The sequence below is a fragment of the Chiroxiphia lanceolata genome, chromosome 5 (assembly GCF_009829145.1).
Source record: "Chiroxiphia lanceolata isolate bChiLan1 chromosome 5, bChiLan1.pri, whole genome shotgun sequence".
Classification (NCBI taxonomy): Eukaryota; Metazoa; Chordata; class Aves; order Passeriformes; family Pipridae; genus Chiroxiphia; species Chiroxiphia lanceolata.
The window spans coordinates 21,120,747-21,135,589 of NC_045641.1; the positions used below are offsets into that span (position 1 = coordinate 21,120,747).

Here is a 14,843-nt window from a genome sequence, read left to right on the forward strand (position 1 = left end):
TATAGATCTATTGTTATAAACTTTTACCTTTATTTTCTTGATTTTGTATGTGTATCTGCCACTCCTGATATTGTAAGGATGACTAAAAATATTCTTAGCTTTTCTTCCTTGCTACTTCTTCTTCAGAGGTCCCTCTGGCTGAATCAATAGCAACCAGATCAATGAAAAAATATTTCAGAAAACGTAAGTCTTCATCTTCATGGTCCTGACTTGCTAATGATTTCTAATACAGTATTAAATAGGAATGAGCACAGATCTTGATATGAATTCCCGGACAGATAAGTAACAAGAGGGATTCTGAGGAGGGAAATGTTGAAGGATGATTAAACCTGACAATAATAGAAGACTGTGGAAAAAGCACTGAGGGTGAGAACAAATGAACATGACTCCTATAGAACAGGGCCACAAGCCCCTGCCTGAACCATATGATTTGTTGCCAGGAAATGGGAAGTAATAAGGTTAGGCACAGAAAGACAGAAAGGCTTTAACTTCAGCAGATTGACATGCTACAAATATTGCACAGTAGATAGATTAGAGACAAGGACTATTTATAATGGTATTGGTTTTTTCATTTTTCCCCCATGAGAAATAACAGCAAACAGTACAGACACACGATGATGCAGGTGATAAAATATGCAGTTTTTCCTAGCACTGTGAAAGGTAGTAGCAAAACTACTATGAAACATTGGGTTTACCTTATTTTGTGTGTGTCAAGCAACCAGAATAAGTGGAAGAGGGAACAAGGATAGAAATGGAATAACAGAGAATTTAGCTATTCATACAACCAAACAGTATAGGAATAGAATTCAGTTTGTTTCACATTAGATATGAAGAGTGGAGGTGTCTACACATGAACTAGTTGATTACACTGCTTTTATAGTGAATGGAAAGAGATTAACTTAGTGGGGCATGGTTCACCTCATCATTTACTTCGCTAAAATACACAAGATGAGTTGTGCTGTAGAGGTGCCTCCACTGACAGCAGAGCAAATCTATAAAACTGTATCAGCTTTAGTTGTCTATTGTGAAAAACAGGTGAGATTACTCCAATACTATTCTGATTTTTGGAAGAAAAAAAGAGCTTGAGGATGGAAACTAGGAATAAAGTGATGAGTTATTATTGTAAATCACCTAAAGGGTGTCTACCAAATGAAAGAAGAAATAGCAGAAGCTTAGAGGACATGCAAAAGCCATATGATAGCACTACTTTGCAGAGAGATATTAATCTAATTATCAGTAACAAACTTAGTAATAATAACCATAAATTATTTAATAATAAGATTAGACTATTATTTGTGTCAACTTTAAAAGCAGTGAAAGGAGAAGCCATCCACATGGAATTCTTTCTTGTATGCACAGAGGTTGTATAGACTATTGAGACACATCCAAATGATAAAATCTCCTTAAAGACAAAACTTTCAACATTGAAGAATACAGTTAAAATGCATTTTGTCAAATAAGATTTTAAACTATACCAATATGAAAAAACCTTTAAAACTGAAAATAAATCTGCAGGTTACAAAGCTGACAAAGGGAAAAGAAGAGGACAAAGCAGCTCAGGAAAAATAAAAATAAAATTGGTCACAAAAGCCTACCAAAACCTGTAGGAAAAATTGGTGGATAAAACCATGCAAATGTAGATGATAACATATTGTGTGTCTGTACAACATTTAGACAAATAATTCTAAATTCAGGGGTTGACAAGGCTGGGGAACTGAACATTAAGTAAAAAAAATTGTGCACGGGAGCAAGCAACAGTACATACAAAGTTATTTATTATTTGAACTCAAGCAGACTGGAGAAGTTACCCAGGGAAAAGAATTAAGTGTGGTAGAAGAGTCTTCTATTTAAGACTCTGGGGATCCCAATGAGATAGTGCTATTTTTCAGTTGTCATTTTTCAACACTGAGAAAAAAGGAAGCAATTTTGACCATTGTGGCTATAGAAATGAGATTAGGAAAAGAGTTATATAATTCGTTGTTCTGTAGCATTCATCCTTATGGTATCTGTCCATCCAGTTCAAAATGACCAAGCATTTCCAAGAAAGAATGTAGCATATTCTAAGAGATATATGCAAAATCATTTGATATGTGAGTGAAAAAGAAACAAGAATGAAAACTTATACAGAAAGCTGGAAGCTAGATTTAGAAGAGATGAATTCAAAAGTTTAATAACAGGTTGTCTTTCATTACTTATACAATGGCCTATTTAGGGATCTGAGAAGATATATATAAAATAATTGCAAGATTTACTGCTCTGGGATTATAATAAGGAAGGTCTACAAAACAAGACTGGGGAAAAGTTTAGATAATATAGTGAATACCAATGTAATTATATTAGAGATAAAAATATGAAATAAAAATAATTTTACAATGTTACAAAAGTAGATATAAATCCTTAATGTGTCTGAAAAAGAGACTGAAGAAAAAGACAGGAATCTAGTGTGAGATTTGTCTGAATTGCTATACATTTTCTCTTCTCTTGTATCTAGAAACACAGGTACTCTGTAATCTTAACCAAGTTCCTATTGTTAGCCTGTAAATGCATCAGAATACACATACGCTCTTATTTTTATTTCCTCAGTCCCTAAGATTACCCAAACTCTGCCATGTGTTGTTTGATCTTATTCCATGTTACCAATGTATCCCATCCATCTTCATGCTATTGTTACATTTCGTTAGGACATCTATGTCCCCAGAGAGCAATTTTTTTTCCCTTTGAGGGCATAGACAAAATTTCCTGAAGTAGACTGAAGAAATGCACAGGGAACCTACCAATACCAAGACACTTTCAGCACAGCTGGTTTGATCTCCTTTTTGATTCACTTTACAGTCCAGCTGCTGATGCGCAGCTTACCAATTTTAATCAGTCATCTCCCATGGAATAAAACTGTGAAATCCAGAGGGATTATATCTGTCGTGCTTTCCTTGTAAATAAGTAAATAACTTCTCTATCAGAGATACATACCGGGATCATTGGCATCAACCATTTCTGAAAAATTTATGTAGCCTTTATTCTAATTTGCATTTCTGTCTGTATCATCTACAGAGATCTCTATATGGGTAGAAAAACTATTGATCATGAAAATGCAGCCTGAAAGACTACATCAATAAAGTATAAAAAAGAGGAATTAAGAATCCGTTTGAAGAAATAAGAGATTTATTTTGTAGATAAGTGATCCTTGCACAAACCTCATTATAGCTTTTGTGTGTTCAGAGTTGCCCCTTGAGAATATCATAGAATTGTTTTGGGAACCCAGACAAACAATATGTCAGGAAACCTGACTTCAGTGAATTTTTTTCAGAGGACAGCAGGCAATAAACAAGGTTTTCTGAAGCACTAATTTCAGAGCTGATTCTGCCTGTTGGCAAACTGGATTTAACTAGTGGTATCTGGAGACATGTTAATGAATTTCAGATTAACACAAGTGCTAAAACTAATGCCATAATTAAGAAAGACCTGCCAATCACTTCCTCGTTTGCACTGGCACAATTTATTCTGTAGATTTTTGTTGCAACATTAGCATCTAGTGAGAACTGCAATTAATTGCTAAATGGATCCTAAAAGAGCATTTCACAGGAATGAGAAAAATGACTGTAACAGAAGATTTTTACGGCCCATTCCATTGTGTATATTCTAAGGTTATAACATTTTGTGTGCAATTTTCTACATTTACCTGTCCACTCTTATTCCTAGAAGCAGATCTTCTAAAAAGTAGCACTTCAAAAAAAATTGGTACTCATGTTAATTTCTGGTAATATTTGGTGCATTATCATAGAATCCTAGAATCCTTAAAGCTGTAAAAGACGTCCATCTGTAACATACAAGATCTGTACAACAAAGTGCAACGAAGGTTTTCACTCTCTCTGTATGACAATGTGTTTTTTTCATAATTTCCTTGGATCTGTTACATGTATTGTATTGTCTGCATCTTTCTCTGTTGCCTCAGCTGAAATTGTAAGAGACATTGTAAACTTCATTTGGCTGTGATAAAATCTACTTTTTATGTACTTTCAAAATCAGAAGAAAATTACTTATTAGTTTCTAATTATAATCTAGAGCTGCATTTTTAAAGAGAGAAGATTTGTTTCCATATACACATATTTGCAGGTATTTAGTTTGTTATTCAGTCTTTCTTACTTCTACAGAAAAGTATGTGCCAGAACAAGTATAAGAATCATATATATCATAACAGTGCCTTGACTACAAGTGTAATTTCTTAAATGCCTGAGCCTTTGTTAGCTCCTCCAACACAAAGCTGTTGAGGGCTAAGCTCCTGAAGCCTTTCCACCAAGCTGACAATTAATAATGTGGGTGTTTCATGGGCCATCTTCCTTTCTCATCCATGATTGTGTAGTCTGCATTCCATAGATTCACACATAAGACAATACAAGCATAGAATTATAATATCCCTTTGCTTTTAAAGATGAGGCTCATGAAACACATTAGCTTAATTTTTCAGATACTCCTCATTTGGTGTTTAATAGTGGGAAATGAAACAGTAAAGGTTGCTCCCTGTGGCTGTTTTACACCTCTCCTGTCTTGCTGATGCGACCAAATGGCTGCAAATATTCATGTCATTGTCATTGATCATTTGCAACTTTCTGAAAGTCGGGGATCATTAGACATTAGAGAGAGTGTTACTACTCAGAAAACCAGTGTGGTCCTCTGGATATGTCTAGTCCAGCCCTCCCTGCTCAGAGTAGATTGAACTACAGCAGAAGGCTGCTCAGGTCTGCATCCAGTAGAATGTGGAATATCTCCAGGGATGGAGACTCCTCAACCTCTCAGGGCAATCTATTCCACTGTTTGACTGCTTGCACACTGAAAAAGTTGTGTGGTGTTTTGTTTTTTTTTTTTTTTTTTTTTTGGTTTTGGGGGTTTTTTTTGTTTGTTTGTTTGTTTTTATGCATAAACGTAATTTTCTCTGGTTCAGCGTGTGCCCATTGCCTCTTGTCCTGTCTCTGGACGTAAATGAGACAAGTCCGTCTCCATCCCACAAGATATTTATACGCACTCATATAAGATTCTCCTCTGACACATTCCCTTCTCCAAGCTGAAAAGTCTCATCTCTCTTAGCTGCTTCTTCCATGACAGATGCTCCACGCCCTTTACCATCTTTGTGGCCATTTGTAGTACTCACTTCAGTATGTCCATATCTCTTTTACTGGTGAGCCCAAAACTGGACACAGCTATGGTTTCATCAGTGCTCAGGATATGGGAAGGATCACCTCCTCAACCTCGTTCTTAGACTCTGCACCTCGTCTGCTGTCAGCACACTGACCCTGTTCTGTGGTTTCACATCAGACAAGGAACTTTTCTCCTGCCATTACCTGTCTCAGCCTTTGACATCCTGGGAGTCTCCATTTCTGCACCCAATAAGCGCAGGCCCCTCCTGCCCCTCCTTAGTGATAGCTCCCCTCTACTTGGTGATGTGGATACTCCCCAGCACAAATCTCAGGCTGGCAGGAAGCCCATCATCCCCTGGCCCCCTTCTCAGTAATGGGCCTACAGAGATGCATCATCCTCCCTTCCGAGCCTCTGATATGCTGGGATAGCTGCTAAGGTGTGTGTTGGGGACACGCTTTGTCACACACTCCCACCAATACTGGACACACAAAAGCAGCAGGGTTTCCAGCCAGCTTTTCCACACCCTCTGCAGAAACTTCTCCTGGTTGGGCTGGCCCTTACACACACCTCTCCCAGCACCTGCTAAATACTTGATAGATACCTGCTAGATACTTGATTCTCCTTGCTTGAAGCTCAAAGAACCCTTTGATCAGGAAACAGTTTCACTACAAGCTGCTACTAGTCACAAGCCCTGTGGCTGCCTTTTCCCAGTGCAGCAGGCGCCCTGACATTCTCCAGGAGTTCCCGGGAGTTCCCAACCATCCCAGATGTTCACAGACTATCTACAAGTGGAGCTCTAGAAATTGCAGAACATTGTTAAATGGACTTTTACTTACATGGAACCAAACTAGTTCATTCCTCTTCATGATCAGTAGTATCTTTATTGACAAGGATAATGGTCTTACTTTACAGGAATGACCAGATAATATGCATAAAGTTATTCAGGTTTTTACCTATTATGTGTTCCTGATGAAATGCTGAGACACAATGGTGCTGGTATACAGTATTGTTGTTGTGCAGTCCTTGAGTGTTACAGTGATATTATGATAATTTATTTCACCTTGTAAATATCTTAGTGGTCTTGAAGAAAAATGAATTTCAATCTCTTCTTATGGAATATCAAATAATACAAAAAGATTTAAAATATTTGAAAATCCAGGTTATAACCTTTCATTTAGGCAAGCACTTAAAAATCTTCTTAAGGCATAAAACTGTAGTTAACATTCTGTGTAAAATTATGCATGTGCCTAACTGTTTTGTTAGTGGTCACCTTTAATGGAATTGTAAGTAGCACTCAGATGGCAGAAATGTGATAAAGATGCATTTTAAACATGTTAATAACTACTCTTGACAACAGATAAAAATAAATTTGACAATATAAGAAGATTCCTGGTGACAATGATATGAATATCCTTTCTTTCAGGAAGTTTTAAGTAACAAAAGGTGTATGTATAAACAGTAGAGATGACATATAAGTGCTAGCTAGAAATCATTATAGATTTCAGTTGACAAACACATAAACTTCTTTTTTTAAATATGTTGTCTGCTCCATATTTACAACTAAAGGACTCTATTCAGAGTTAAAGATATGCCCCTTTATTAAACTTGCTTGAGATTCTGAAGTGGCGGATGCTGATCACTGAACAGAATCATAATCATTTGCTGTTAAAGGGCAATTGGGTTCCCATAGTCAGAACCATTGAGAGGATGAGGCATGAGTAGAGACCCCAGTGAAAGAAGGAAGGAGGGATAGCAGAAACTGTAAATCACTTTTGCTGCTTTGAATACCCTGGCTGACGGCTCCTTATCCACTGCAAATTCAGCACTAGCAGTGCAGTGAAGATGTGACAGTTTCAGATGTTCTTGGATATTTTATCAGTCACTGTTATCTGCAGGCTTGAGGAGTTCATCTTCTGAAGGAGTACATGGGCTGTGTTGTTGAAAGGGAGAACATCAAACTGGTATCTTCTCCATAATGCTCAATATTTGCTCTGGTTATATAAATACTGAATAACAACGTTAAAGGAGAAAGTCATTTAAACCCTTTAAAAAATAGAAAGATGACAAAAATTGTGGCATAATTAAATTTAAAATTCCTATTGATATCAGATGTATGCTTTTTTAGCCTTAAGTTCTAATGCAAAACTAAATCACTTCTTATGCAGACTTACATATTTCCCCTGGGTTCATCTCAGACATAAAGGTGTTTGAGTTAGCAGTCTGATTATGACTGAAATCTGATTCAGAATAACTTTTAAATCTTGTCATACGGGTTTCTGCAGGTTGTGATGTGAAAATTAGAACACTTCTGTTTCCATTTCAGAGACATAATACTGAGAGATTCCAAATATTTAAAACTGAAAGAGAAAAGAGGTTTTCAGTTGTGGTTGGTTGGGGTTTTTTTGCTTATATATTGATTGGTTCATTGTTTTGGGGATATGTTGGGGTTTTTTTGTTTGATTTTTTTGTTTGTTTTTCTCTTCTTAATGGAATCAGTATTACAGTACATAAAGAAGTAATATGTGAATGTTTGTCTAAAGAAGAAGGACATTTTTTTAACTGCTTTATTAGAAGCCTGTTATATATGTGGTTCTAAATTCACATATATAACATATCCTCATATCTATATTTAAAATTTAGACCCTTATTTCATGATTTTCATAGTTTCAGACCTTGAGTAAATGCTCTGGAGCAGTTTCACCATAGGTCAAGCCTAAATTTTAGTTTTACAGATAGTTCGTAAAAGTTACAATGTTCTTAAAAGTTACTTATATGTTACTATATTGAAACTGCGACTTAAGTCCTTAAGCTTCTATTTGTGCAGTGACATAATTAGCACTCACTGTAGGATCATAAAAACAGAATAAAATAAATTTTGAAGTGATTTTGAAGAATTATTGGTTCTATCCTACTACCAAAATCAGGGTTAAATGTATGATTTTCAGTGCTAACAGATGCTTGTCCAGCTTGTTCGTGAAAAATGTCTGCTGGGGGGACTTCACAGCCCTTTCAGGGAATCCATTGCTTCACTGCCTTCTAGAGTTTTTCCTTAGGGTTAACTTAGTCTTCATTCTGGCAAATGCAAGTTGGTATTCTATGTCTTGGAATAGTGATCTTTATTTTTTTAGTTTGTTTTAAACTCAAATCCGCAGGGTAATTAAAATAAGAACTTTTGCTGTCTTATTATTCCTATTTTTTAACATTTTAGATATGATCATTTTGCCCCTCAGTCTATTCTTCTTTGGACCTAACCAACCTGCTTCCTTTAACCACTTACTGAAGGTTTTGTTTCCTTAATCTCTCTTCTGGGGTTTATCCTGTTGTTCCATAAACATTTCCTAGAATACTATTCTCAAAATTTGATATAATATTCCAGCGATGGTGTTACTGGCATTGGATGGGATGGAAGAGTGTTTAAAAATAATCTTTATACATCTCAAAATGCCATTTTTGCATAAAATGTTGTCACATTCAGCTTTTGACAGAGCCAGCAGTATTAAACAGATTCTATTGCTCTCCGCCAGTTGTTTCCATTCTGCAATGTCATAGTTTGAGACCCCTAAAATCCAATTCCCAAGTCCAAGCCCCCCTCCCACATCTCAACCCAGTGTGAGGTGGGTTTTCCAGACACTACACAAGACTCAATATGGGGGGAAAGGGAATTATATTGCAATCACTGTACAAATAAATATTACAATACATCATATACATAGTCTTAACTATCTCTCCTATGATAAATCAGTATTTACAATGGATCAATCTCTTCTCCCTCCAATAAAAGTCCAGAAGGGAAAAGGAAAGATCCTTTCCACTCTCAGGGCAGCAACCTCTCTTTTTCCATGCTGCAGCTGTAGTTGGTTTGTTGTAGCTGGATCTCTTCTCAATATGCACAAGGAGGTCTCCTCTCCCCCCTCTCTCCCGTGGGCTGCGTAGCAGGGACAAAACTCGCTTCACCATGTCATATCATGGGGTGTAAGACCCCCATGAAGGTCCCTTCCTCAGGGGATTCACCTGAGTCAGAACGTCTCGGGCAACTTTCAGTTGAAAGCTTTTGCCTCAAGAGTTCTATCAGAGCTCCTGTGCTCTGTCTCAGGCTGTTGCTTGGCAGTAGCAGCAAGGGGGGGCCAAGGTCACCCCCTCCACATTCTGTCCGGTCATCCCGGTCCAGGTCCGGGATGTCTTGAGCTTCTTAGCTCCTCTCTCTCTGGTGCTGCAGCACTCCAAGACTCCTCTCAAGTAGGAGTCCACCTTCTTCTCTCTAGGAGGTCTCAGAGGGGTTTGGGGAGTTTGTTTCAGTTCTTACCCCAAAACTCTCTTTGTAGAGCTTAGCCCTGCTCTGTAGTCAGCTCTCTTTCTCTTTCAGACAACTCTGTGTCTTCCTGATTGGCTGCATGCTTATTTTGCTGCTCCTCATCTTCTTCTGGCTCTCTGCCTATGTTCTTCGTCCACTGCTGCTCTGCTACTGCTTTTCAGTATCTCCTGCTGCTGCTTACAATGGAGAAACTCCCTCATCTCTCAGTTTAACACTGTTCCAAGTTCTTGTAGCTCCCATGCCGGGGCTGAGGGGTCCTAGACCCCAACGGGACTCCTGCCCCTTCTCCTCATGGCTTCAGAACATGGTCACTCTCTCCAGCGACTACTTTTCTGGTCTGCTTGTGATATGTTTATATTTTGCAGGAGCACTCATTGGGTCCACATCAAGTGACATCATCCCCTCGAGAGTTACCATTTTTTAACTCCAGGGGGAAAACTTTTTTCCCCCACCACACTTTTCTATCATAAAATGCAGATCTTGCCCTTATTTGTACTGAATTTTCTTCAGACTCCAACCTGTTGCAATCATTTTTATACAATGCATTTGCAGTTCTCTCAGCATGGTGTTAACTTCCAGATGTAGTAACCCTATTTTTTATTTCTTTATTTAAACTGTTAAAGAAAGCAACTCAGACCCTTGTGGAACAGTACTGCAAATCTTTGTCCAGCCTGACAGTAAACTATTAATAACAACACTCACTAATTCCACACAGGGAGTATTTCCCTAGTTTGCTTATCAAAAGGTCATGAGAGAGAGCACCAGGCAGCTTTCTAAAGGGAATCAGGATGATAATGTGACTGCTATTCCTCTACCCAAAAGGCCTATTATACTATCATGGGAAAAAAATCATTATTTTAACATGAGTTGTTCTTGATGATCCACTGTTACTGTTACTCATCTTCACATCTTTCTTATTTATAAGTGCTCATACAGTGTTCGATTACCACTTTTTAGGAATTGAAATTAAGCCAATTGGAATGGTCTTTTCCCTACTTCTCCTAGTTTAGGACAAGAATCATGTTTATTTAATTCCACTTTCCTTGAATTTTATCTTCCCTCAGTCCTTATCAATGAGGAAAAGTGTTATTTATTAATATCTGTCAAGATCATTGAAATCTGTGAGAGCAAATATTAATTATATTAAAATTTATAATTCCTTTGTATGAAGAAATGTATGTGCCCTTTAGAAATGTGGGTAAAACTTGGAGGTATGAACTAGTGCCTCTATTCGATATAGCACATTGCTATATATGATAAATTATTTTGAAAATCTTCAAATTGTTTTAGAACAGTATAATATTTAGGAAAAGTTTAAGAATCATGGAAGATAAAGTAAATGTGGAAGTGCTCAAAACTTGCAGTAATAGGAGTGAAATTTTGGGTGTGATTTTTAAAAGGACAGAAACATCTGAAACACTTTTCTCCTAAAACTGACATCAATTTGCTCCTTCTTACCAACAGTTTTGAAGCTGTTCCATGAGAGAAACTTCTTTTCTTGGTCCTTCCTAGAAAATATCAGTGCTGATTTGCTTTACAGCTTCCCTACTGAGAACTTCCAGTATATTCATATTTCGAGTTGGTAAGTGGGTAATGCAGAATAATCATAGGCCCAGCAATGGCCAGCTGGTCCCTATTTTGTTACGGTATCTAGTGAAAAAAATGAATATTTATTGAATAAACTGTAGTATTTTATACAGGAAGTAGTCTAAAATTCAGTCTTTAGATAACATTAAGAGAACAAAATGAAAATAGTAAATTTATTCATCAATAATTAAAACAGATCTGTTTTTAACAGATATTCTAAGAGTACACTGAGTTAGCAAATGGGAGAAATGATTGACATCTGCCCAGTGCTACTGTATCTCTAAAACATGTTCAGGTAACTTTTGAAAACATATTCACTACAATCTTTCAAGTGGAAATTACTAGAAATGAGAAATGGTATTTCAACCACCATTTTATTTCTTTGCTGTGGAATGTAACTCCTTTTCAGCTGTGATGTTCAATGATACTTTGAGTCAAATTGATAATGTTAAATGATTTTATGAATGCATTCCATTATAAATCTGTCTAGGTTTTTTAAGAAAATCCCAAAACCCCGGACCTACACAGTTAAGATCTATCTATTCTAAATCTCATTTTATTCTAAATTTCTTTATTGGTTGCTCTTCACTGCTGTAAGTCTTGTGATGGCAACTTCTTTTTATGTTTCTTGTGGTTGGAAAAGAAAGAATTAAATGGGAAGAGAAAAAAAAATATATTCATTGTTATAATCAATTTGTGTGATTAAAATCATTAAAATAATACCTTTGTCAGAACCACTTTGCATTACATATTCAGAATCTTTCTGACATGGGAATTTTAATGTAGAAGATCAGACCCTTATTGTGAATGAACACGTGTGAGAAAAGGAAGGGGAGTGAGGGAGAGTGGGGGGGAAGTGAAGTAACATTAATCCATCATATTAAAAAATTCAAGGTAGCTGAAGATTTCTATCTATCTAGATCACATTTGACAAAAATTTCACTTAAGCATATACCATCTGAACTTTTGGAGAGCTTGTGAAGTGAATTACTACAACTGAGTTCTTTGTGAAAACATTCATATGGAATGTTTGCCAAGCTGTCACCCTGATATTACTGATGCACTAGCAACTAAAAATAAGGACCATTGCAATGTACAATGCATTGTATTTAAATACTTTTTATTTCTGTATCTCATTTTCATCCTACCAGTTTTTCCTAAAAGTTATAAACCTTCTATCTCTGCAAAGGGAGGATTAAGAACAAGGAAATGGAACCTGGTTTAATTTCAGGGCTGAAAATTGCTTCAGATAGTTTTTGGAGCTGCAAATTATTCTTAGGTGGATGTTTTAAGAGAGTTTGCTTGTATACTGTCAGACTTTTTGGCAGACCTTATTAAAATAAAGTAACATATTGGATTTCTGTAGGAAGTACTTTAGAATAGATGCACATTTACTATTGGGCTGCTATCATCATTAATAATTTTCTAACTGCCTTTTCATGCTGTGCATTTTCGCAGGATTTACTGCATTTGTACTCCTAAAAATGTCATTTTGCTGAAAATGTACATAGATTGGATTTTTAGGGCTTTTATCTCAAGCAAAAATTAAAATTAAGTTTTTGCATATACCTGTGCTCATCACCGAAATCACAAATGTGAGATATGCCTGCTGGATTTTTACAGGTGTTAAAGTAATAAAAACCAATCCTTTACTCTAATGGTTTAACTTTTATTTGTTTCTTTCCTATATAACACATATAAAAGTGGTGCCAAAATCAAGGACGGATTAGGAGCTCGTGGTCAGTATGTACGCCAGGCTTAATCTCCCTAAAGGCTTAAAGAGCAGTGATAAAAGCCAAATCCACTTTCTGCTAAAGCTAACAAATAAGCAAGAGGGAATATATCAAGAGGAGGAATAACCCTATTTTTTTCCAATAATAAATGGCTTTGCATACTAATATGGAGACATGCCAGCCTGCTGGAGGTGAGGAAGGATTAGCATCAATTTGTGGTTTAGCATTGCAGGAGGTTCCTAATTCTAGTACAGCCCCTGTCAGACTCACTCTAGAGAAGCAAGGACTGAAGTATTTTTTCCTACCTAATTCTTATTAAATGGCAGGTTCTTGTAAATACAAGCAGAGAAAAAGAGTACTCTCAACATTATGCTAGCATCAGACCTGTTTTTAAAAGTTGATTTCAGTCTGCTCACATTAATATGTCTTTTTCTTTCATTGCCATGAAAGTTACTTCTCAATAAATTTTCTGGTCTCCTTATGCTACTTCACCATAACATTTTTTTCTCTTTGTTTCTTTCTTTCTGACTAGTCAAAATAGGCTTCTCCTTTGAATCATTTAAAAGCTATCTCATACAGCTGTATCTTTTGACAGGAAAAAAAAAATCATGAACCCTAATACTCCACTTATGCACCGCACAAATAGGGCTGTATTAACACCACAATATTTCTGCTGATCTGTCTTTTTTGGCTTTTGGTAGTGTTTTATCAGAAGCATAAACAACCTAAAACCTTTCAGTCTATGCTGCTTTACTATTATCCTGAGAAGAAGGAGAGGTAGTGGGCTTAGAGAAGCCAAAGCTGTTACGGTATTAAGCTATCATTGTAGCTTACATCTTTTAAAAATAACTCATTAATTAGATGTGACTGGTTCAATACAGAGTCTCAAATAGACAGAGATGAATAAGAACCCTCAGGCTCCTGTCTTAGAACAGTGTTTTTCTTCCTTTTATGAGACCTTTCAGTTTTTAGCGCTGCAACATCAGCCCTTGCCTAACCTTACTATGAAAATATAAGTTCCATTTCCCCAGGATCTTTTGAGATAGTTATGATTCTCAAGTGGCATATATAGAGGAGGGTCATAGAACACTGACAAAACCCTTTTCAACTGCAAAATGTTAATTTCTAGACGCTTAAATTCTTGCAGAAATACAGCAGTTTTGACCACACTTTCATCATCAAACCTTCATGTGAACATTTCCCAGTGAATGGACACGGATAAAAGTAATAGAAGGGGGCGAGGTAGGAAAAATCATGATAAACAGATAAATAGTAACTCTTTGACTGGAATGTGAGAGATCCTGGTTCAGAGAAAGGACTCGAACTGGTGATGAATTGCGATCCCATAAGACTTAGCCTGTTTATCTTGCTTTTCTAAAGAATCCACAACCCCTTAAAATTGTTTCCATTTTGTGATAGATATTTATGCTGGAATCTAAAATACTTCCATAAAATATTCATAAAATTTATAAAGTTATAGCCAGGCTTACTGTCAGAGGTGTTACTCCTCAATGCTACAATAAAAATCATGTTCAAGTCAGTATAGCATCAGAACAACCTTGATTTAAGTAGCTATTTACCAGTATTTGACAGAAGGGTGTTCTCTGTAAGAATAACTCTTTTTATTCCTCAAAATACTGTGACAGTGCATTAATGTTATATTAGAAGTCCTAGTACAATTTTGAAGGTGATCAAAGCTCTCTATGTATGCAGTTTGAACAGTGCTAATGGTCACATTGCTGGGGTAAATCTCTCTCCCTCCCCCAGCCACTCCATCCAATCTAAATTAGTAAATAGAGAATGCATTTGTTTACCTTCTGAGTTTTACAGAAAATCAAGCTCTAATGAAACATTAATTGCTTAAGATGTGCAACACTTTATTGTGTTTGTGGAACAGAAACAATGATTTATTTCTTCTTCATTATATAAAAATTTTGAAAGAAAACACAAAATGTATTTTTTGCTGAGGATCTGAGATTGAGTTCATGTGAAGCCCCTGGTACAGTTTTCTGGTCTGCTGTATCTTGTTGAGATGCCTCATATCATTTATGTCACACTGCATAAAAGAACAACCATGATAT

General features: G+C 36.4%; 1 protein-coding gene across 4 annotated transcripts in view; it reads left to right on the forward strand.

Moving 5' to 3' along the window:
- GRM8 (glutamate metabotropic receptor 8) overlaps positions 1 to 14,843 on the forward strand; it is a 331,061-nt gene that overhangs the window by 219,762 nt on the left and 96,456 nt on the right. The gene's annotated exons all lie outside the window — the stretch shown is intronic.